The sequence below is a fragment of the Fringilla coelebs genome (assembly GCF_963513975.1).
Source record: "Fringilla coelebs genome assembly, chromosome: 14".
Taxonomy (NCBI): domain Eukaryota; kingdom Metazoa; phylum Chordata; class Aves; order Passeriformes; family Fringillidae; genus Fringilla; species Fringilla coelebs.
In genome coordinates this window covers 2,436,375-2,459,390 of record NC_140040.1, presented here as the reverse complement: position 1 = coordinate 2,459,390, position 23,016 = coordinate 2,436,375, and positions in this window count along the sequence as shown.

The following is a 23,016-nucleotide window of genomic DNA, read 5'->3' as shown; positions in this document are numbered from 1 at the left end:
TTATTATACACACTAAATCCTCTTCGCTCCGGGCTCCAAGGGTGGGCCCGATACATTTTATTCCTCTTCGGCTTGGGTTTGGGTCTTGGATCTGTTGGATACCTCCTGGTGAAGGTGGGATAGGTGCTGCGCCATTGATCCGAGCACAATTATTTCCCATCGTTTCTCTGGTGAGAAGTCAGTAACGCTGGGATTTTTCTGTATTCCTGGAAATCCTGGCCACGTCAGAAATGTCACCCAGCCAAAGCAGGGAATGTCACTGTGGCAGCCCAAATCTCCCAGTGGAACGAGGCTGGAGACGTGACAGCAACTGGAGGATGGAGATGCTGAGATCAGATTCAGGGAAAGGCAGAACAACTCGCTCCCATTGGAATGAACCATGCAGAGACCACCATAATTGGAGTTTTTTTAAACAGAGATAATTCCTAAATCTAAAAAATTAAAAGCTTGGTGTGGGGCTGGCCTGAGAGGCAGCACAGGGACATCCATCCGTGTCCCACAGCTGCCCTCTCCTCTGGGAGTCCTTCCTGCTTTGACGTGCTGTCCCAAACACCTCCCGAAGGCAGCTCTGGCGGGCAAGGGAGTGTTTCTAACAGAGAAGGTGGAATTAAGTGCTGGTAACACAGAGCAGAGGGCACAGCTCCCAGAAAAAGACTCCCCTTCCTCCAGCTGCCCCCTCCAGCTCCACCAGAGCAGGTTTCCACCAGCCCACCAGAGTAAATTCCACAAACTTCTCTCTCTTTGCCAGGAGGCGAAGTGGGAAAGATTTTTCCACAGCGCTGCTGCCACTCAGGCATTTGGAGGTGCTGTTCCTGATTTTCCCTCTCCAGCAGCAGGCTCTTGGTTGCAGGATGCTCGAGAACAAAGCCTGTGAGAAGGGTTCCTGGTCATGACCTCTTGCCTGGAGAAGTCAGTGATTTTGTGGAAGATGATGATGATGGACAAACCCAGAGCACAGAGGGCTCCAGTGCCTGCAGCTCGTGTGTAAACATGGAAATGGTTTGGCAAATGACAGGAGGTGAAAAAACAAGCAGGGAGCACTCTGAGGAGGCTGAGGAGAAAGGAGGAACTTCAGAGGAATGGCACCGACTGCTGGACTAAAGGGCAGCTTTTCCCTCTCCCAAAGCTTTGTTTCTGTCCAGCTCCTGGGGGAGGAGAGTTGGCCTGGAGCTCCAGCAGTAACTTTGAGTAACTTCTCAGGAAACAGCTTATTTAGATAGCACTGCCTATTTTCAGAGGAGGGGAGAGAAGGACATATGGCCTGTTACTAATGAATGGCTTTTCCACAACTAATGATGTTTCCAGGGATGGATACTCCAAGGTCTCCCCAGTATCTCCAGTAACAGGATGGATTTTGGCACCAGGAAAACTGAGCTTTTCCACACACACACTCTGATAGGAGAGAGTTAAACCTCTTCTCTGCTTCTAATGGAAAATTAGGCAGGCATGACGCATCTGCTTAGAAGCCTTTTTCCTTATCTCCAGGATCAAAAAGAATTCCAGGGCTCCAAGAGCAGAAACTGAGAGCAGTGCATTCCCTGCCAGCGCGTGCAGACTGGAGGAGTTCAGGTTGGACACAAGTTAAGGGTTGGAGTCTCACTGCAATAAAGAGATTGTTTCCACTGCCTGCAGGAGGAACAACTCTGGATCTTGATTTCCCTGCTCCAGCTTGCAGTAAATAAAAGCTTCAAGCAGAGCCCATTAAAGCTGTTTCAGTTTCCAGGCTCTGGTCTTTCTAAAATTAACTCTTAGATGAGTCAATACGCACAAATGCCCCTTGGACGAGGAGGTGAAGGATTCAGATCATCAGATGTTCATCACAACCTTCTGGGTCAAGGATCTGCCAGGAATATATCTGTGGATTTGCCACCCAGCTTGGAAAAGGCTTCAGCAAATAATTCCCAGAGACAATAAAGATTCTACATTTAAAGAATTTTGTCAAATCACGGTATCCATATCCTGTTTTGCACAAGAACCGGCGCTCAGCCTTGTTTTCAGGTTCCTTCCAAGCCTCAATCCACACAGCCAAGCTGCTGGGAGCTCGTTCCACCTCAGCAGAGTTTTAGGTGTGATCTGAAAACCACAAACCCCAATCCCCGAAGGACTCGAGGGCTCTGGGCAAGGCTTCTCCTCCTTTTACAAAGCACAGCCCCCCTGAAAGAAAGCAAACAAAAACTTAATCACTGCTACCTTGAAGCAGTCAGCCCTGTATCCCAAGGCAGAGCAGGTCCCTAGCTCCAAAGTGTTGGCTCTGGGAGTTTTTATCTTGGTGGGGTTTTGCTGTGCCTGGCTGTGCAAGTTTTTCTAACGTCATTTCTGATCAAGGTAGCTCCCAGTAACAACTTTCAGCATATTCCAGGTCAAGGTTAAGAGGGAAGGGGAAATTGCACAGGGGAGGTGCTCCTGCTGCTCTTCGAGGTGGCAGGGCCTGGGAGAGAGGGGATTGTGCAGAAATTGAAGGAGTTCTTGTAATTCAAAGGAGCTGCAGCAAGGAAGGGGGAAAGCAACATTTGTGACACTGTTAACAAATTATAGCAATGTGCAGATGCCTGGAAACGAAGCCAATGTCAGCTTTAAACCCATCCATGGCAAATTGATTTCAAATCATCAGCCCTGTGCTCCAGCAAAGGCTGTTTTTTCCAGCAGAAACAGCCTGTGCATTTGGAAATCACTTTAACCAAGTCTGGAAAACATCCTGCTAAGCAGGACCTGTCTCCCAGCAGAGTCCAAGCTCACACAGATTTTGTGCTGGGCAGGTTGGGAGCAATCCTGATGTTAATTTATAGTAATTTGCCCAGAGAAGCTGCGTTTGCCCCATCCCTGGAAGCTGCAAGGCCAGGTTGGATGAGCCTTGGAACACCCTGGGATAGTGGGAGGTGTCCCAGCCCATGGAACTGGATGAGCTTTAAGGTCCCTTCCCACCCAAACCATTCCACAATTCTGTGATTCCCATTCAAACCACATTCATGGTTTGTAGCATCATCCTCTCCAAGCTCAGGAGACCCACGTGGAAAAGCTGAGCTTGCAGCCCTCAGCTGCTCTGAATTTCACATCTACACATGAAAATGAACCCCCAGTTCCTTGTGCTGCCTGGAGCAGCTCAGATTTTTCAGGGGGAAAAGGGGAAAAAGAAGCCCAAAATAAAAACTCCTCCCCAAAACCTCTCAGGTACATGGAGGGTTTGCAGCACATGGAGCAAACACAGCCAGAACCTCATGGAAACCCCATCCCAGATAAATCAAACCCTGCCCCAGGCAGCCAAGGAAGACATTAAACCTTCAGGCTGCTGGGGAATTGCCAGAAGCTGGGAATGCCAGCACCAGCTCTAAAGAATAATTGGCAACGACAGCAAAATTTGATGTTACCCTTGCAAATTGTCCCTGTCAGCCTGATGGGATTTAGGGATCACTGAAGCACAGAGGACAAGCTCTCTCTGCTGAGACCGTGGATGCTGGGATGTGGAGGGCAGGATGCTCCACCACAAAAGGGAAGCAGCTTTTCCATTTCCACACCCTGACACAGGTGTCTCTCACATGGCAGGGCTGGACAGGGACAGAAAAAACAGACCATAGGAATAATCTGGATGCATTGACAGGTAAAATGCTGTCCCCACTTGATTTTGGGGAAGAGTCCAAACCTTTTGCATTTCCATCTTCCCTTGGATTACAGTTTTATAGTTTGCAGCCACATGTGGGTTTGTGACTGCAGTAAATGCAGACCCAGCTGCTGGAAAATTTGAAATCCAAACAACTCTGGTGGAAAAAATTCCTTGCTTGGAAAAAGTCCATGAGAAGCCTCAGCCCTCACCTGCATGGCCTGTGAACCTCACAGGACCCTCCTGCGCTCCTGAAAGACCCCAAAATTCTTCCTACTTCAAAGTTCTGCTTCAAAGAACTTCCGCTGATGGGAAATTTTGTTTCTGTCAGAGCAACAGCACAAAACTGTTTGAATACAGAGAGGTGAAGGGAAGAGAAGGGGATTTTAGGAGCAGAAAGGAGGGAGGATTCAGTTAGGAGAGAAGTTTGGCCCAGCTGCCACCTCTGTCTTCAGCCCTGGGGTTGGGCACCCCCTCTTTACCTGGCCCCCACTTTCCACTGGGTCCAGGATTCCAGCAGGGAGCAATGAGGAGATGCCATCATCTACCCAACACTGTCTCCCTCCCAAGCAGCATCTTACAGAGCAGTGGGAGAAGCTTTAAACAGCCCCTCAGAGGTGGTTTGGAGATAAATTTCCAGCCCTGGCCTTGGTTTCTTGCCTCCCCAGCTGCCTGGCCCAGGGCAGCTGATAAAGTTGGGGCGCTCAGGCTGCCTGACCTTACACAGCCAAGGCAGGTGGCTGCTCCTCCCGCCCCATCTCCCCCAGTGCCCCCTGATTTTCTCTCCCACAGCCCTGAGAATGCCTTTCCTTGTTTTGCAGAGCCTCCTCATTGTTCCTGGCAGGATGGGCAGAGCACAGGGCGCACAATGCGGTGCCCTCTGCTCAGGATGTACGTTGGTCATCCCAGGGCAGGAAAATGCTTACAGAGGGGCTTCCTCGGCCAGCTGCCTCCTCACCCTCCCTCCCCCTTCCCACCAGCTCCTCAGCATCATCCTGGTGGTCTGATTACCCCCCACAGGAACTCGCTGCAGGTCACCAAAACCTTCATCACCCATGGAAGACACCAGGAATATTCAAAGCCCACCACAGGTAAATGCATCTCTCTCCCTAAACCTGCATCCCACCCAGGGCTGGAAGAGTAGTCCAGAGGGTTGGGGAAGAGCAATCCAGAGGGTTGTGTCCATTGTGTCCACCCCATCTGATGACAGCAGCCTCCATCCTCACCAGCGTCATGTGAGCTGTAAATGAGTCCTGGAGTCCTTTCATCCCCTGCCAGCCTTTGTCCTTGGCACACATCAAACTCCTGGGCATCCTGAGCGTGGGGCCAGCTCTGGGCTCCATCTGCTCAGCAGCCCGTGGAACAAAGACTTCTCTGGGTGTGCGGCTCTGCAAATGACATTAATTAGTCTATAATTAGTTCTCAGCCCCTCGTGGCTCAGGACAGCGCGTCCACGTCAGCCCCACGTCGTGGACATCCTCCCTGGGGGCTTGTACAACACAAGGAATTCTCCCTGACATCACTGCTCCTCGTAAATCCCAGATCTGAGGCGGCTTTTTCCATCTCTCAGGCCTGAGTTCACTTCCTGAAAGGGCCGGTGGTAAATCAGGAATCGGGGGTTTGGGTGGCAATCCCACTCACCAGGTTTCTGCACACCCTGAAAAGCTCAGGGTGAAATACAGACTGGATTTTCTCAGGGCAACAAGGTTTGCTTCAGAGCTAAAAACCTCATCAATAATTATCTCTCAGTGCGAGCCATGCCAGCCCTGCCAAGGGCAAAAGCACCTACAAGGACAGGAATCAAAGAATCACTCAGAATCCAAGAATCCCAGGATCATTCAGGTCGGGAAAGAGCTCCAAAATCATCCAAGTCCAACCTGTGACCCATCCCCAGCTTGTGACCAAGCCCAGAGCACTGAGTGCCACATCCAACCATTCACTGGGCACCTCCAGGGATGGGCACTCCAAAGCTCCCTGTGCAATCCATTGCAGTGTTTGACCCCCTTTTCTGGGAAGGAATTCCCTGAATGTCCCGCCTGACCCTCCTCAGCAGCGAGCAGTGCTGATGTGGGGCCGTGGGGATCCCAGGATCACGTGGAGCTGCAGGTACTGAGACCCCAAAAACAGAGTGGCTGCCTCACCAGGGATTTCCTTCACACCTCCACTGCTCCCCTCACTCATCCAGAGGGAATTCCTGGGGGAGGATTCATTTCTCTCCCAGGACACAATGTCCTCCTTCCCCCAGCACTGAGCTCCTGCTCACACCTCACCACCACTGCTGGTGGTGATGTCCTGAGAGGAGCCCAGGAGAGGATCAAGGCTTGATCCCTGTTTGGGGTTGGCTTTTGGAACAATGTGATCTTTAAGGTCCACCCCAACCCAAACCATAAGATCACAAGATTTCACAAGATCATAAGATCATAAAGATCATAAAGATCATAAAGATCATAAAGAACATAAAGATCCTATTCCAACCCAAACCATTCCATGATTCTGTGCAGGGACTGGGGGGTTCCCACTGACTTTGCACCATCACATAACTTCCCCCTGTGTCTTTCCAGAGGCTCAGCATCCAAGACCTTCCTCCAATTCATGCACAGCCACAAACCAGATGACCTGCAGGGGTGATGGCTCAGCAAAACTCCCGAGTCTGCCCCCACCAGTGGGAAAGAATCAGTTAAAAATACCAGAGTGGTTTGAATCCCTTTTCCTCTGAGGCCTGAATGAGCCTGAGGGAGGAAAGTGCTCCTCAGGGCCCTGACATCTGAATGTGCTGCTGAGGAAGAGGTGTGTATCACATGCACAATAATTCACCGGGCTTTGAAGGCTCCAAGTGGCCCCTGAATGACAATTTGCTCACAGAGGCCATAAATACACAACGTGGCTCATTGGGCTCTGGTTAACATGGGAAACAACCCAAGAAAGGGATTTTGGAATTGTGGCTTTGCATTTTTTTCATGTGTGTTCTGCCCAGCCCGGGAGCCTGTGGAACAGCAGGGCTTGGGGAGGGGAGATCACTTGACCCAGCAGAGAAAAACAAGATTCTGAGTGCAATTAACAGCTCAGTTTGCTGTCTGTGGTTACTTTTATTTTTTGATTAATTGGGTGCAACTGCCTGATGGAGTTCCCAGATTTTGGGGAGGAAGAGAGGTTGGAGAGATGGAAGAAAAGAGCAGGGAGAGAGATTGATTATTGCAAACCCTAAAGGAACCTGGAGGATCCTTGTTTCACAGGACACTGCAGGACCCAGCAGACACAATCATGGGAAGATGCACCCATGGAAGTCGCTGGCCAGCACTTTCCAAGATGTTCCCCAGGTTTCCAAACAAAAATTTCTTTGCAAGCAGAAAATATCCACTCAGAGGAAATATTTCCCCACAACAGCTGATGAAAACCTCTTAGCCAGGTCCAAAATCCAGGGCAGATTTTCCAGTGATGTCCATGCACCAGTTTGGACAGGCTGGAGAAAACTTCTCCAGGTCTCCAGAGTGGAAGCTCACCTGGTTTTCACCCTGCCCTTGAACCTCAGCCTTTTCCACCCGAGCTAAACCCAAACAGTTTGATTGCAAAGCCACCAAAAAAGGTGTGTTTTGTCCACTTAACCAAAATCCCATCAGTGCACCATGACTTTGTGCACGTGGGGTGCAAAGGGGACGCAGACAAGGAGTTCCCCTGGATTTTTTTCCCACTGACAAGAGATTAAACATCCTTTGTGGTGTCCCAGAAAAGGGCTGGAGCTCCTGGATCTTGGCTAAGCAGAGGAAGACAAGAGATGAGCAGGGAGCTCATCCAAGGCCTTTTTTCCCAAAGCAAAACAAGAATATTCCCTGGAAGCATCGAAGGCTTTTGCTAAGAGAAATAAAAGTTTCCAGCTTGGGTTTGGTTGCAGCCAAACCTGTGTCCTCATCCAGTGGGTGAGGGGCAAGGGTTAGGAGGGAAAAGTGCTTGGCTCTGGAGGAGAAAAGCCTCAGGCAAGGGAGAAATCAAATGAGAAATAATTTTTAGAAATCCACATGGAAGTTTCAGACCCCTCTTGATGATTCATGCCTGCAGTGCTATTCACCAGAAATTATTCAAAATTACTCTTCTGGCCCACGCTGCTCTTCCTCACCTCTGGAATTCCCAAGTATCCTGCCCCTCTGAGCATCCATGAGCCTGGGCACCCCCAGCACCCACCTTGCTCCTGCCTCCAGAACCAAAATAACCCGGGACAAATCCCTCTCTGGCAGCTCCATAAGGAGAAAAACAGGGCACCCTTGTTTTCGGTATCTATTCAGTGCCTTAAAAGAGCAGGAAATTTGGGCCATTTGCTTTATCCATTGTATCTTCTGTTATTCATCGATTTTGGAAAACAGCCTCTAAAATTGTTTCCTGCTCTCCTTTCCCATGTAAATCACTCCAAGGTTTTGTGTTTTTGTCTTAAAAAAAAAAAAAAAGAAAAAAAGAAAAAGAAAAGAAAAAATAGCCAAACATTCTGTTGTCCACAGCAATTTTTTTTTTTTTGTTCACTTCATTCCAATTTAGCAACTCTGTGGAGCTCCCCTTTCCCTAAAAGCCTGGAAACAGAGGAAGCAGTTCCTGCCTGCGGCTGCACGCAAGCAGCAAATGAGCAAATGCCACAGCTGAATGCTCTTTTCCTGTCCCCTCCGTCCCCTCCTGTCCCCTCTGCAGCATCCAGCCCCGGAATCAGCCCCCTCCTGCAGGGCTCTCCGAGTGCTGACTCTGCTCCAGCCCCGGGGGGATGGAAAAGGTTCTCTGCAGCCAGGCTGTGATGCTGCACTTTGGGAATTCAAGGCAGGTATTGAAATGTTTGGGTTTTAGAGAGAAAATCGGGATTTTGGGTTTTTTTTTTCCCCCCTAGATGTTTCTAGACTTGGGAGGAGATGTGGAAAGGCAAATAGAAATGGGGTGTGACCATAACTTGGAAATACAAGACACACATGAAACCCTGGCTTGGATGTTCCATGAGGGAAGAGCCAGGGCCAGCATGGACCAGGTTTGACTGGGGATCCCTTTGGTTTTCCACCAGGGTGGTCCTGCCCTGCTCATCCCACGCTGGATCAACACATGGATATTTCAGCAGACACTTCACTTGCTCTTTCTCTCCAAGACCAAACTTCAAGACTCATCTAAAAAGATTATATATATATATATATATATATATATATATATATATATATATATATAGGGAGGTTTAGGGTCCATTTAAATTAGATTTTGGGAAGGAATCCTTGACTTTTCCAGCAGGTTCGCACACAGAGGAGGGGAAAAGAAAATATTAATAATTTTTAAAAAAATCAAAGCAAAAAGAAATATTCATGTTGCAGCTCTTGCTTCTGGAAATCCCTTGTTTGACCCAGAGTGAGAGTCAGGGGAATTGTTGACCTTGGAATTATGGTGGGAATGCCGTGTGACACAAAAGGAGAGCAGAGCAGCCTGGCTGTAGCCTGGAGCATTGGCGTGAGCCAGGAGCTGATGAGCTCACAGCTCCAGCCCTGCTGCAAATGCAGAGGTGGTGTGGGAAGAGAGCTCTGCTGGATTCCAGCAGGAAGGTAAATCCAGGGAAAACAGCTCCTCAGTGACTGCACCCTGCATGGAAACAGCCCATCAAAGCCAGCACCCCCTGGGATGGGCAAGAATCAGGTTGCCTGAATAGTGCAGCAGAGTATTCCCATTTTAATTCCCTTTTTTGAGGAAGCTCATCCAATGCCTCATGCCTCAAAGCAAACAGAGAAGGAAAATCCAATTAAATGTATTGAAATGTATTTTGGCCAGGAAAAGTTTCTCAATAAAACATCCTGGCAAAGCCAAGCTTAGTTTTGGACCAAGCTGACCCACCTAAGGAGGTGTGGAGGTGTGTAATTAACTAATTAATTGATATCAGAGTTGTTGCCACTCTGGGAAGATAAGTAGGAAAGGAAGGTGGATTTTGGTCGCTGTCAGGAGAGAAAGATCAGATCCTGGAAACTCATTCTGGGAATCCAATTATGGGAATACGGGCTGGCCAGGCACACCTTTCTCCAGGTTTGGAATATTTGCCACGCACTGACCCTTCCTTCCCCTCACACTGAAAAATCCCCTCTCTTCCTGGAACAAGAGAAAATTAGGAGGAAATTGCAATGATTTTTTTCCCTTAAGTAATTTCTTTCATTGCCAAGGGGAAAATCCAAAAGCTACATCCAGGTCAGACCTATTATGGATTTATCCTTGGAGTTATCACTTTCCCTTCTGATACCCAGCAGTTCCCAAAGATGGAACATGAATTTTACTGGAAAATCCTCCTGATTACAGCCAGGCTGGAAAGAGGCAGGGATGAGAGGGTTTGGATTGTTCAGCTTGGAGAAGAGAAGGCACTGAGGAGAGCTTGGAGCGCCTTCCACTGCTTAAAGGGGACTCCAAAATGCTGGAGAGGGACTTTGGAAAAAGAGCTGGAGAGACAGGACAAGGGGGAATGGCACAGGGCAGGGCTAGGTGGGATGCTGAGAAGGAATATGGATATTGGGAACTAGATCAGCTTTAAGATCTCTTCCAAACCATTCCACGATTCTGTGACTAAGGGAATGAAGCCAGACCCAGCTGAGGAGTTGATTTTTGAGATTTTTGACATTTCCCGCAGCACGGTTTTTATTCACCTCCCGATTTCCCGGGAAAAGCAGAGGGTGGGCTGCATACTTTGGGCTGATAAGGGCAAAAAGGAGTCCCCACAGCCTCAGCCTGACCTCAGCAATGGTGTCTCACTTCTACCTTCTCCTAGAGGAGCTGTGCCTGTTGCGATTGCCCTCCTGGTGTTCTCCGCGCCTCCTCCGCGCCAACCCCGGCCTCCTTCCGAGCAGGAGCAGGAGATAAGTGCTTAATGAGTGAGCAGAGCACATAGTTTCCCTGCAAGAAGCATCTCCCTGGGTTCCTGCCAGATTCTGAGCCTCTCCCCCGTGCAGACCGCCCTGGCAGGCAGGAATTATCAGGGGATTGCAGAGCCTTCCCACCGCGGCGCCCGACAGGGAACCCGCAGCTTTCCGCTCCTAGACCCGCCTTGGGGAAATGTTTTAGGGGGGAAGAAGACCTGGCAGTCCCTTTGGAGCTTTGGGATGCACAGAAAAAAGGGATCCCTGGAATTTAGGGAGCTGGTTTTGTTAGTACTTGGAGCTTGGCCTCCGTTCCTTAGGTCACAGTGACAGCAGAGGAAGTCTGGCAGGGCCGCGCTGAGGGATGGAGATTGCTCTCCAGGGTGACTCCAAAAGGCAATAAAAAGAGAAGACAATAAGGAGAGAGATAATAAAAACCCTCCAGCTTTTGATTTTCTCCCAGCAATGCCAGGCTTTTCAGGAAGGCCTAATGTTTGCCTACAGATTTACTGTCCCCCAGGCACAGGGGGCAAAGGGACAGAGGTGACGTGACTCGGCAGCTCCAGCCAAGGATTTGCATCCAGCTGAGCAAAAATTGGTGGCTGGATAGAAATGGGGTCAGAATTATCTTTTCCCCTAAGAGCCCTGAAAAATCAGCAGGACCTTAAATGAGAATTATTCCTGCTGGAGGCAGCTTTTGCTCCCTGTAACAAACGCCAGCTTCTTCTGACAGGAATAGGAAAGGCCCTGGACAAACAGAGTCACAACCTCGGGGCACGCAGTCCCCAGGAATCCTTGGGATGACAAAAGCTGAGGCTGGCTATTCCAGGGGCCAGGAGCAGCTCCAGTTGCTCTCCTTGGCCTCCACCTCAGCCCAGATTTCAGTCCTTGATGCAGCCACCACCCAGAGCTCAGTCCCACGAGCTCAGTCTGAGCCCACAAAGAGGGTAAAAAACCTAAATCCAAAATCATCTCAGAGCTTTGAGGATCATCTCTCCTTGGAGAGCTTGGCTGGGATGGTGGGATCTGATTCCCATGACAGCCCACCCAGACTGGGCACCAGGTGAGGGAGGATGAGCAGGTGCAGCCAAACCTGGACAATGAATTCCTCTCACCTTCCCCAGCCCTGGCTCTCCAATCCTGGCTGCTGGGCATTCCCAAGGGATGCTCCTGGAGGAGAACCAAGCTTGTGGCCCAAACCCTTTGCTGATGATTCTCCAAGGACAGCAGAGGGAAGGGATGGGCTGGGGAATGGGATGTGGAAAAAACACAAAACACTTTCTGAGAGGAGACTGGGAGGTTTGTTTTCACACTTCACTTTCTCTTCTTTCTTCCCCTTGGTACAGGAATGCCTAAGTAGATATACTGGAAAACATTGAAATGTTTTCTTCCAGGGCAAGTGAAATATTTTGCTGATATTAAAGAATGATGGAATTCCATTAACAATATGAAAGGAGAAGGCTCAACTCATATTTTTTTCTTAATTCTCCTCTTGATAGAAATTGGTGAAACAAAGGTCTTCTCCTTCCTGAGAAGGATTTGATTGCAGCAAAGCCATTTCCTATGGAAAGCTGCTCTGCCTGGCTGACTGCTGGCTAAATTCCCCTTTTTTTTAGCTAGCCAGGCAGAGCAGCTTTCCATTAGATTCCATTAGATTCCATTAGTCCCAGAGATCATGGAATCGCATTCCATGTAATTCCAATGGAATTATGGAATGGACTAATGGAATTGCATTCCATGTAATTCCAGTGGAATTATGGAATGGATCTTAATGGAATCCCAATCCACTAGCTTCCATTAGTCCCAGGGATCATGGAATTCCATGGGTAGTGGCCAATGCCATGGCTGGTGGTGGAAACACAGCACATGGAGCACCCAGGATGCTCATTACTGACTGCTCTGGGGAGAAACCCCTCCATGAGCTAAAAAAATCAAACATTTGTCCTCATTAAGGTGACATAATTCTTAGTTTTGTTCCCTTTTATTGTTTTTGGGGGGGATTGGTTGGGTTTTTTTAGTTGGGTTTTTCTGGGGGGGTTTAGTTGGGGTTTTTTTTGTGCTCTCCAACCACTGACTCTCTACCTCAAAACCCCAAATCTTTCTCCACCTTGACCATGTTTTGGATGCCCCCCAGTGAGGCAACTCCACTGTGCCAAAAGCCATTGAAACACGTCATAAACCCTGCCAGAAACGCCAGGATATTGGGAAAATCCTAAAAAAAAACCCCAAGCAACAGTAAAAACCCATGCCTTTTAGCCATGGATGTGTGGAAAAACACATTAATCTTGCAGAACACGGCCAGCAGACAGGAGCCAAAGGGTTGCCACCGGGGTGTGGTGAAGGGGAGACATTTCCATGCTATTGCTCAGCAGGTCACAGCAACAGGATGCTGATAACATCCTGCAAACTTCCTCCCTCAGCTGGCCTGGAAAAAAAAAAAAAAACCGAAAATGAAGGGCCTGAGGCACATCGTGAGCAGCCAACCATTCACAAATCCACCTTCTGGGAATGGAGTGTTCCAGGGCAGGCTGGGGATGGGGAGCTTTGGGCTGGCTGGAAAGGGGACGAGTGGAAAGGAAGGAAAAAAGGGAAAAAAAGGTGAGGAAAGGGGAAAAAAAGGGGATAAATGGGGAAAAGGGGAGGGGAAAGGGGGGAAAAAGCAGAGGGAGAAAAGGGGGAACTAGGCAGAGCTCCATGGCCATCAGGACTTTGGGGTGATGGCTCAGGGATCACGGTGCAGGCACAGCCATTCCTTTTATTGTTCCAGACGGATTTGACACGGAAAAGAGGTTTTTTAATAGCTGGGTTTCTACTTTTTCCTCGTCCTTAAGAGCTCAGAGATGTTCAGAGTTATCCTCTCAACCACACAGGGATAAATCCAGAGGAAGGCAAAGCAACAGGAGGGGATTTCTCCCTCAAAAGGCGGGAGATTCCACCACATCCAACGCCTTTGAAATCCATAAAATTAATTCAATTCAAGTTTGATGAGAGATGAGCAGGATTTCTGCAGTGCACTCGGGCTCGTGGCAGGGGGCAGCAAGAAGAAAATTGTCTGCCCAGAGCACTGAGGGATTTCTTTTCCCCTTTTGCAAAGGAAAACACAAAGAGAGGCTCAGAAAGAGAAACGAAACCTGCCTGCAAAGGAAAACGGCTGAGAATAAAAATCTAAAAAAAAACCCACCAACAATCTAAATATATCTTGGTTTGAGCAAAATAATTTCCTCCAACAAGGTCACTGGATTCCAATTCACTCCAGTCATGGCACTTGGTCTCAGGGATGGAGCTCTGTGAGATGCCAGGGGCATTCCCAGAGCCCAGGGAAGGGAATTTTGCCTCTGAACAAGACTCAGCTCCCCCAGACCCTGCACAAGCCATTTCCAACCATTTCTTCTCTGTTTTTAACTCTCACCCCCCAGAAAGGGAGAGGATCTTCAGGAGGGTGAGGGACAGCACTGGTGAGGGGATTTCTTCTGCTCTGAGCAGGGTCACCAGTGCTGGGCCAGCTTCAACCACACACCTGAGCTGTGGGGTCGCCAAACCTGCCACAAACACAAGGAAAATGCAGTCTCCCCCTTAATTTCCTCAGTTCTGCTGAAGTGGATGAAATTTGTGGAATTATAGAAGGGTTTGGATTGGAGGGGAACTTCAAACTCACCCAGTGCCACCCCTGCCGTGGCAGGGACACCTTCCACCATCCCAGGCTGCTCCCAGCCCTGTCCAGCCTGGCCTTGGGCACTGCCAGGATGGAATTCCATCCCAGTCCCTCCCCACCCTCCCAGCCAGGAATTCCTTCCCAAACCTCTGAAGCCATTCCCACTCTTGCACAGCAGCCCGGAGCCCCATCCCCCCCTAAAGCACCAACTCTGGGTCTCTGCCGCTGAACTCCCAGCCCCGGGAATGGGATTGCTCCCAAAAAGGGGAACGAACAGCCGGGCACAGCGTCCCCGCGCTTATCTCCAGCCCAATTAACACCTTTGAGCGGCCGCCAGCCGCTCGGCTCTGAAGTGCATCCCTCGAGCAGAGGGAGCCTGTCAGCCCCCGGCTGCCTCCCCTGCCCCCCTTATCTCCCCCCGGAGCTTTCCTGTTTACATTTCCCATTAGAGCCCTGTAATTAAGGCTGGGGAATGCGGCTGGATCGCCCCTCGGGATGAGCATCTCCCCCCACACCTGGAGGTGCCAGCGGAGATTTGGGGTGACACCCCGTCCTGGAAGGATGATCGTGGAAAGGAAGGAGCAGCCCGAAATGCACCTAGAGGGATCTGCCTCGGGAGGGATGCAAATATTCCTAATACATAATCTGCAAAAAGAAAAATATTTCCTGTGCTGGGGGTGCAGTTTTGGCCGCACATCCCAAAACTCCAGCCTCAGGCAGCCTTGGCACAAGGGGAGCAGCCTGGGGCTGTAAAACCTGGCACAGGGAGACTCCCTGATCCTTAAAAGGGATCTTTTCATCCCTCAGGAGCTGCAGTTAATGCCTGGCAGGGATTCTTTGGTGGGGACAGCCCCTGGCTGTTATATGGCACCCAGGGGAGCCGCCAGGGCTCCGGAATCCCGGGGGATTTTAGGGAGCTGTGCCTGCCCCCATCCACGCCTCGGCGGCAGGGTGAGAGGTGCCATATAAAAGAGCAGGGTGGGGGCAGATATGGATCTTCAAGGAGGGAAATTTGGCAGGAGGGTGAAGTAAAACAGGGAGGAAAAGAGGGAGAAAAAAGGAAAAGCAAAAAAAAAAAAAAAAAAGGAAGCTTTGAAATCGAAGTCCTGGTTGGTCCCACCTGGAGGTTGGGGAGATGAGTGGGTTGGGAAAGGAAAGGCACCCCTGGGATGGGGGTGGGTTGTTGTTAACACCTTTTTGAGGTGCACACAGAGAGATCACTTCAGGCCCAGCAGAGACAGAGTGCTGGTGACTTCCAAGGAGGTGTTCTTAAGGAAAATCCATTTGGCTCCAGTGCCTGGGAGCTCTTCTGCTTAACTGATAACCCCAAAGCATCAATATTCAGCTTTATTAATATGTGGCAGAAGTGCAGCAGAAATCAGCCCAAACCTGGAGGGAGGGGTAGAACATTTTAAGCTTCAAAATCCAGAAAACAGCAGAACCACACTCTGGGCTTGGCCCACAATATTGCCTTTTTTTATTTCCTGAGATTACAGACACACTCCTGCACTGTCCCTGCCCTGTGCTTCCCTCCACCCTCATTTTTCCAGCACGTTCAGCTCATTTCTTTTTTGCCTTCCATGCTGCTCATCCTCTGAGTGTGACCAGCCCCTGCTGCCATTCCCACATCTCTTGGCTGATCCCTCACCTGCGGTTCCTCTCCAGCTGCCATAAACCTGAAAAGAACCTTTTCCTTTGGGAAAGGTTCAGCTGCTGGGGCAGAAGGGTTTGGAAGTGACCCCTCTCCCTGCTCCTGCTCCCACGTGTTCCCCAGCTGCAAGTTCTGCCTCCAGCAGCCCCGACCCCGAGCTGATCCCACCCTGATCCCCCCCTTGATGCCCCTGGGCTCGCTGGAGCTGTGGGAAGGGAATTCACCTTTCTGCAAGGATGAGTGAGGGAATTGTTTTGCCCTTTCCCTCCAACCTCGCTGCCAGCTCTGCAGCAGCCTGAGCTCCTCTGGCTGGAAAAATCCTGCTCCTCGCTGCTGGGTTTGAGCAGGATCTACAAATATAAATTAATAAAAATAAAAATAAATATTCGCTTATTTAATTAAATATGAACTCAATTTAATTAATTAAAAAACATTTTTCCCTCCTCCCAGCCGGGTTAAGAACCTTCAGGTCAGGCTGAGGGTGCTGGTAGCTGGTTGCCCTGTGTGATTCCAGCCCAATTCCTCTGGCACATCCCCCGGCAGGAGCTGCTGCCGATTTAGGATGGCATCCAAAGCCTTTGGCTGTGTCAGGAGCAGCGGCTCGGCTGTGCCAAAGGAGAGGGCGAGGAGCAGGAGCGGGGCACGCTCAGGTGCTGCGGAGGGTGGAGAGCATCCTTTGGAGCGCCAGCTCCCATTTCCCTGCGCTGGTTGCTAAGGGCAGCCCCGAGGAGCTGAGCTGCCGGCGAGCCCCTGAGGATGTGGGCTCGTTTGATGAAATCCTAGCCTGGCTGGCGAAGGAAAAATCCGGCAGCACAACAAATCCTGCCTGGGGGCTCTGGGATTGGGTTAAAAACACTTCACGCAAAGAGCCAGCTCGGGATGAATTCAGGCTGCTGCTTCACAGCTGCCCGCTCCTCTGCGTGCTGGCAGAGCCGGGCTGGACCGGGAGTTGTCACTGTCATCCCACCATCCTGCCCCCTGGACCGGGAATTGTCACTGTCATCCCACCATCCTGCCCCCTGGACCGGGAATTATCAATGTCATCCCACCCTCGTGCTCCCTGCATCGGGAATTGTCGGTGTCATCCCACCCTCCTGCCCCTGGAAGGGAAAGCACCCAAAATGTGCACAGCACCCTCAGTACATTCAAACCAGCACCCAAAATGTGCACAGCACCCTTGGAATGTGATGGAGAACACCCAAAATGTGCACAGCACCTTCGGGAGCCGCTGCAGAGCCCGCAGGCGCTCGCAGCCCCCGCAGCATCCCCGCAGCATCCCCGGCTGCGGGCGGCTCCGGCTCTCGCTAGAGGGAGGCAGAGCCAAGAGAAGCCGCAGGAGGAGCGCTCCGGGCAGCCCGAGCTTCCCCGGCCGCCTGGAGAGGGACCCCAGGCAGCCTTCGAGGATGGGCTGAGCTCCTGCTCCTGCCCGAGGCATTTCCCAGAGGTGAAGCCCCACGGGATCGGAGCTGGGCTTGTCTGGCTCTATTTTGGGGAGCTGGGGTGCCCCTGAGTTCCTAAATCTCCCTAAAATCCCTCCTCCCTCTCATCCAAAAAGGCTGGGAAGTGCCAGCACCACTCACCCAGGGATGCTGGTGCCCACCCTCACTCAGGATGAAAATCAGAACATTGAGGGGTGTCACCATCACCATTTCTGGAACAATCCCCTTGCCCAGGATTTTTCTCCTGAGAAGCTGAGAAGCCTCAGAGAAAAAGGAAAACAAAAATTATCTCATTTGCTTCTCCTGTGTTTTGCTGCTTTGGGATGGGTTTGGAGATTGTTCACCCACAGGTGATTGTTCCATTGGTTTATTGTGAATTGTTTTTAAATTATTGGCCAATCATGGCCAAGCTGTGTCAGGGCTTCTGGAGAGAGTCACGAGTTTTTCTTTAGCACCTTTTAGCCTTCTGTCTGTATCCTTTCTGTGTTCTTTAGTATAGCTTAGTTTAGTATTCTTTTATAAAATAATAAATTAGCCTCCTGAGAGCATGGAGTCAGATTCATCCTTCCTCTCTTCAATGGGGGTCTCAGAAAATACCACACAGGGGTTTGCCTCAATTCCTTCCCCAAAATGGGTTTGATTTGGGATGTGCAGAGCTCCAGGCTGGAATGAGCCCAGGTTTGGCAGAGCCCTGGCTCCAGCTGATCTCATCTCCTCTCCCATTTCTGAAAGTGCAGAGAAAAATCCCTGGGAATCAGAGCCGTGGGGATTAAAGTAAGAATTCAAGTGCTTTGGGACCCAGGTCATTGCCCACGGGTGGTTTAGAGCATTTCCCCTAAACTTATTATAAAATGATAATTTGCTAATTGGCAGCCAGAGCAAGCAGGAATTGAGGAATAGGAGTGATAAATCCATTTCCCTGTAGCACCAGGACTTCCTGAAGGAAAAAGAATTATGGAGCTGCTGGGAAGTGGCCTTTAAAGAAGGCAAAATGAATAGAAAATAAGAAAATTGAGGGGTTTACCTCAATTCCTTCTCCAAATGGATTTGATTTGGGATGGGTTTTAGCTGGGACATTAAAGTTTGAAAAGCTTTATGAAGAGTTTTATTCACAGACACATGGGTATTATGTTGAGGCATAAAATGTACATGGATAGATATACAAAATCCAAAAGTAAAATAGAAATGTGACCATTCTCTCCAGGTTTTCAGGAACAAGGAGCAATTTTAAAAACCCAATATGATTTCTATGTTAAGATAATCAGAAACTTGTTTGCCAGACTGGGCAACTTGTTACACATTTAATGATTAGATGATACTCAGAGGGATCAAGAATAAAAAGTTGCAGAGAATTGATGCAAAAGCCCTTTTTTAAGCTAAATCCTGAGTGTTTCTGAAGACAAGCAGATATTTAAAAATCAATAGGAGCAAATGGTTCCACTTCCCCTCTAGCCTTAGGGAAAGGAAGAGCCCAGGGAAGGAATAAGTTAAATTTTTAAGGAAGTCTGACAAAACGTTCGATTTTGAAACCCCAGCGTGCCTTTTCTAGGCTGATTTAGGGGAAAAAGCAGAGTTTCTGCTTTCTCATTAGCACTCAGGGGGACATTTGTGCTGCTCAGCTGCCAGGGCTGCCCCTCCTCCAGCTGAGACTTGTGCAGAATCCCTCTGGGAGCAGCTCCCTGGGGAAGGCACCTCTGGAGCTCCTCTAATCAACAGCCCTGCAATTAACAGGGACATTTCCAACCAGTGCAGGCTGCTCAAAGCCCTGCACAACCTGACCTTGAAGGATTTTAGGGATGGAGCAGCCACCACCACTCTGGGCAATACACACCAGAGTTTTTCCCACTCTTTTGGAATAATCTCCCTCATTTTATCCAATTATTGTTTGCAAAAAGTGCCACCAATATTCCAGATATTTCCAGCTGTGCAGCCAGCGCAGCTTTTACCTTCCCCAGTGCTGCTCTGCCTTTCAGCACACAGAATTTACAGCAGCCCAGGCTGTTATATCACAAAAAAAAGGTGATTTTTACCCCCACTAAACCCAGCCCTAAGGGGGTGCACAGTCAGATTTTGTCAAACCCACACAGGCTGTGTTTGTCCCCGGCTCAGCAGCGCATCCCACAGAAAGAGGAAATGGTTTGGAGGCTGCAAATCTTCTTTTTTTTGGTTTGTTTCTGCAGATGAACCGAGTGTAAATTAAATGCTGACCAACAGGGAAGGAGTTTTGCACTGGGAGAAAGTTTAGCAGTGGTCAAGCAGTTCCCACGGGTGGCTGTGTGCAGCAGGGGGATCAGCTGTGCTGCAGGGCACGAGGTTTGGGGGAGGAAATGCTGCTGCAGCGCTGCCTTGGGGTGCCCAGGCAGATCAGAGCTGGGAAAAGCAGCACTGGGATTCAGTGCTGGAATAACCAGAACTGGGATTTTGCCCTTGGAAAGCAGCAGGTGATTCCTGCAAGCAGGCAGCTGAGCAGAGGTTTGAGGTTAAAACCTGTGCCTTGAGAGCAGGATTGAGAAAATTATTTATTTTTAATCCAGAGTCTTGCCTGAATTGCACCTCAGATCAGGGGATTTGAAGTGAATTTTCTGGCTCTGATACACCCAATATCAGCCCCACAGAGCCCCTGGGTCCTGCCAGACTTCCAGCCCTGCCCATGTGGCCAGGTTGGCTTTGGAGCAGGAGGAGGACACTGAGAGGCAGCACCCCAGGGAGCTGTCCCAGGGCTGTTCCCATTCCCTGTGGGATGGAGAAGGGAAGGGAGCTCATCCCAACACTCCCCTCATCAGCTGCCCAACAATTTATCAACTCACACAGACACTTCTCTGCTTTTCCAAGCAGGAAACCCCCAAGGAAGGGAAGAGAGCAGAGCAGAGCAGAGGGGACACCACCCTCCTCACCCCCATCCTCAAATTCTGTGGTGTGATGAAAAAGGAGCCTTGGAGATTTGAGGATAATTCTCCCAGGTCCCTGCTGGGACCTTCCCTGAGGATGGGCTCTGCCAGCAATCCCCTCCCCAGCTGCCCTAGAGCAGTCACTGCTCCACCAGAAAGGCTTTCTGGACTCCCACTTATCTCCCTCCAGCCCCAGGATCAGGGAATTTATGCTCCATTGCAAGTCTTAAAGAAAATCTGCCAGCAGCCATTAACTCTGATAAGGCTCCCCCCGGGCTCAGGCAGCTCTGGCTCAGGAACAGCCTCCTCCAAGCGTTTCCGAGGATGCAGAGCACATTTCAAATGAAATCCAGGGAATTTGCTGCCCTACCAGCTTCTGGAAGCAAAAAGGAACCAGCAGCTGGTTCAGCAATCACCAATGGCCCTTGTGGGCTACAGCCTCACATGAGCTGCTCCAACCACTGAAGCATCAGGGAAAAAATAAATAATCATGCTGCAGCAAGAGCATTTCCTTTCCTCTGCTCCTAATTAGCCTCATTAACCACAGCAAGGTGCACTGTGCTGAATTTGAAGGGTTTGTGGTTAAATAGGTGTGTGGGAGAGGTGTCTGCATAAAGGTGAGCATTGTTTGCAGAGTAAGAAAAGGAAATTGGCCAAAGCTCTTTTAGGAGCAGGGCTAGTGCTGTTGTAGGTACACAGAATAATTCTACTGATTTGCTACGATTTCTAGAGGTAAAAATACAGAAAAACAAAATCTACCTTTCAAAAAAAAAAAAAAAAAACAACAAATCCATAGGAGAGCCAGAGCAGAGAGTTGTGTTTGCTGATGGGACTTTGCTGTTTCCATTCCAGACAGAAAATTTGTAAGGGCCAAAAATGAGCCCCAGTGTGGGGGAGACCAGCTGGAAAACCATCAAAGCCTGGGTCTCTGGTGCCTGAGATGTCTCTGAACATCTTCTCTGTGACAAAAACTTGCAGCAGATTTAGAAATTATGCCCAGATTTATTGTTTGGTATGACCCGAGCTGAGGAATAAGCTCAGGGGGGGAAAAGGAGGTTGGACTTTTAACCTCCAGAGGTTCCTCTCAACCCGAAAATTCTGTGAATTTATGAAAAGTGAGCTTGGAGATGTGAGCTGAGATAATCCCTCCAGCAGAATTCCCCCATCCCTGAGGATGGGGTCTGCCAGCCCCTGTCAGGATGTGGCCCAGGTGTATCAGCAAGGTTTCCCCAGAGCTGCAGAGCTTCCCTGCAGCAGCGACTTGCACTTTAAAAAAAAATCAGCTTTGTGTCCATCCAAGGCAGCCAAGTCCCCCTGGCTGGGAAAGAAGCGCCCGCGGGTTTCAGGGTCCCCGATGGAGGGAAAAGCCACGGCTTTTCTGAGCTTGGAAAAGCGATTTTTGGGGAGTTTTCAAGGCGCGAGCAGCCACTGGGTGGCAATCGCCATCCGGCTGCGCGCCGGCACCGCCGAGCATCCCTCCCCTTCACCCCGCATGCAAATACGGGAACATCTGGCAGCGAGGACTTGTAAAGATAGCCCTCAGCTAAGCAAATGCAGGAACAGGGGTTCAACCAAGCTGTCATGTAGTTAAAGCGGGTTTTTTTTAATATATAATTATGCCTTTTTTTTTTTCCAATGCTCATTTGCCTGTTGTTGTTCGCCCCGCTGCATCTTGCTGGGTTTTATGGGCTGTCTGCAGGGGCTGTGGGGTGGCACTGTGGAATTGGGTTGGAAGGGACTTTAAACCCCATCCAGTCCCAACTCCGTGCCACAGGCAGGGACATCTCCCACCAGACCACGCTGCTCTGAGCCCCATCCATACCCATCTTCATCCTGATGGGGGAAAGTGCTTCCTTGTCATTTGAGTTATCCTTAAAACTCCTAATTTGCTCTCCCTGGCTGTTTTGGGCAGAGTTGGGTGTCCCTTGCACCAAGTGTGCCCAGGACTGGCCTTGCCAGCATCTTGGGGCACTCAGGCAGCAATCAGGAGGCTGCTCTGAAACACAGCCAAGGCTTTTGTGCAATTCCTCCTCGCTCTCTGCAGGCTGGTTTGGGGTTAGGGCTGGAGGACTGGGAAGGAAACCTGTGGTCTGGGAGTCTGGAGCCTGCTTGGGGTGGGAGCTGGAGTGGATTCTCTGAGCTCCTGCAGCCCTGGGTAAATCCCTGCGTGTCCCTGGCCTCTGCTCACAGCCAGTGCAGTGGGACAGCAGCACAATCCTGGCCCAGGGAGGAATTCTGAGCACAAGGGAATATCTGAAACCCCCACAGAGCTTCAGCTGTGCTTCCAGCAAGTTTTGTCACTTATCCTGCAGAACAGCCCAGTTTAGACTCAAACCACCACACAGACCATTCCTTGGGCTGGCTCTGCAGCTTCCAGAGCTCTCCACTGCAGCTTCCAGAGCTGCTTCACCACCAGTGTTGCCCTGAACCCCAGTCACAACAGACCTGCAACCACCACCTTCATCCCTGAACCACACTGACAGCAAACCTGCAACCACCACCTGAACCACACCAATGACAAACCTTCAGCACCACCTGCATCCCTGAGCCACACCAATGACAAACCTTCACCACCACCTTCATCCCTGAACCACAGTGATGACAAACCTTCAACCACTTTCATCCCTGAACCACACCAACCACAAAGCTTCAACCATCACCTTCATCCCTGCACCACACTGACAACAAACCTTCATCACCACCTTTGTCCCTGGACCACAGTGATGACAAAGCTTCAACCACCACCTTCCTTTATCCCTGCCTCACAGAGATACATCAACCAGACCTAAGATTGTGCAGCCAAGGCTGGGTTTGGAGAGCCCCAAGATGTTGGGTTGGTGGCCATGGAGGACACCCCAGAGCAGACAGTCACAGCCACCTCTTCCCCCTGCCCCCAAACCACTGCCCAGCGGGAGGGAGGCGATGGGGCAGCATCACTTGGGTGAGGGC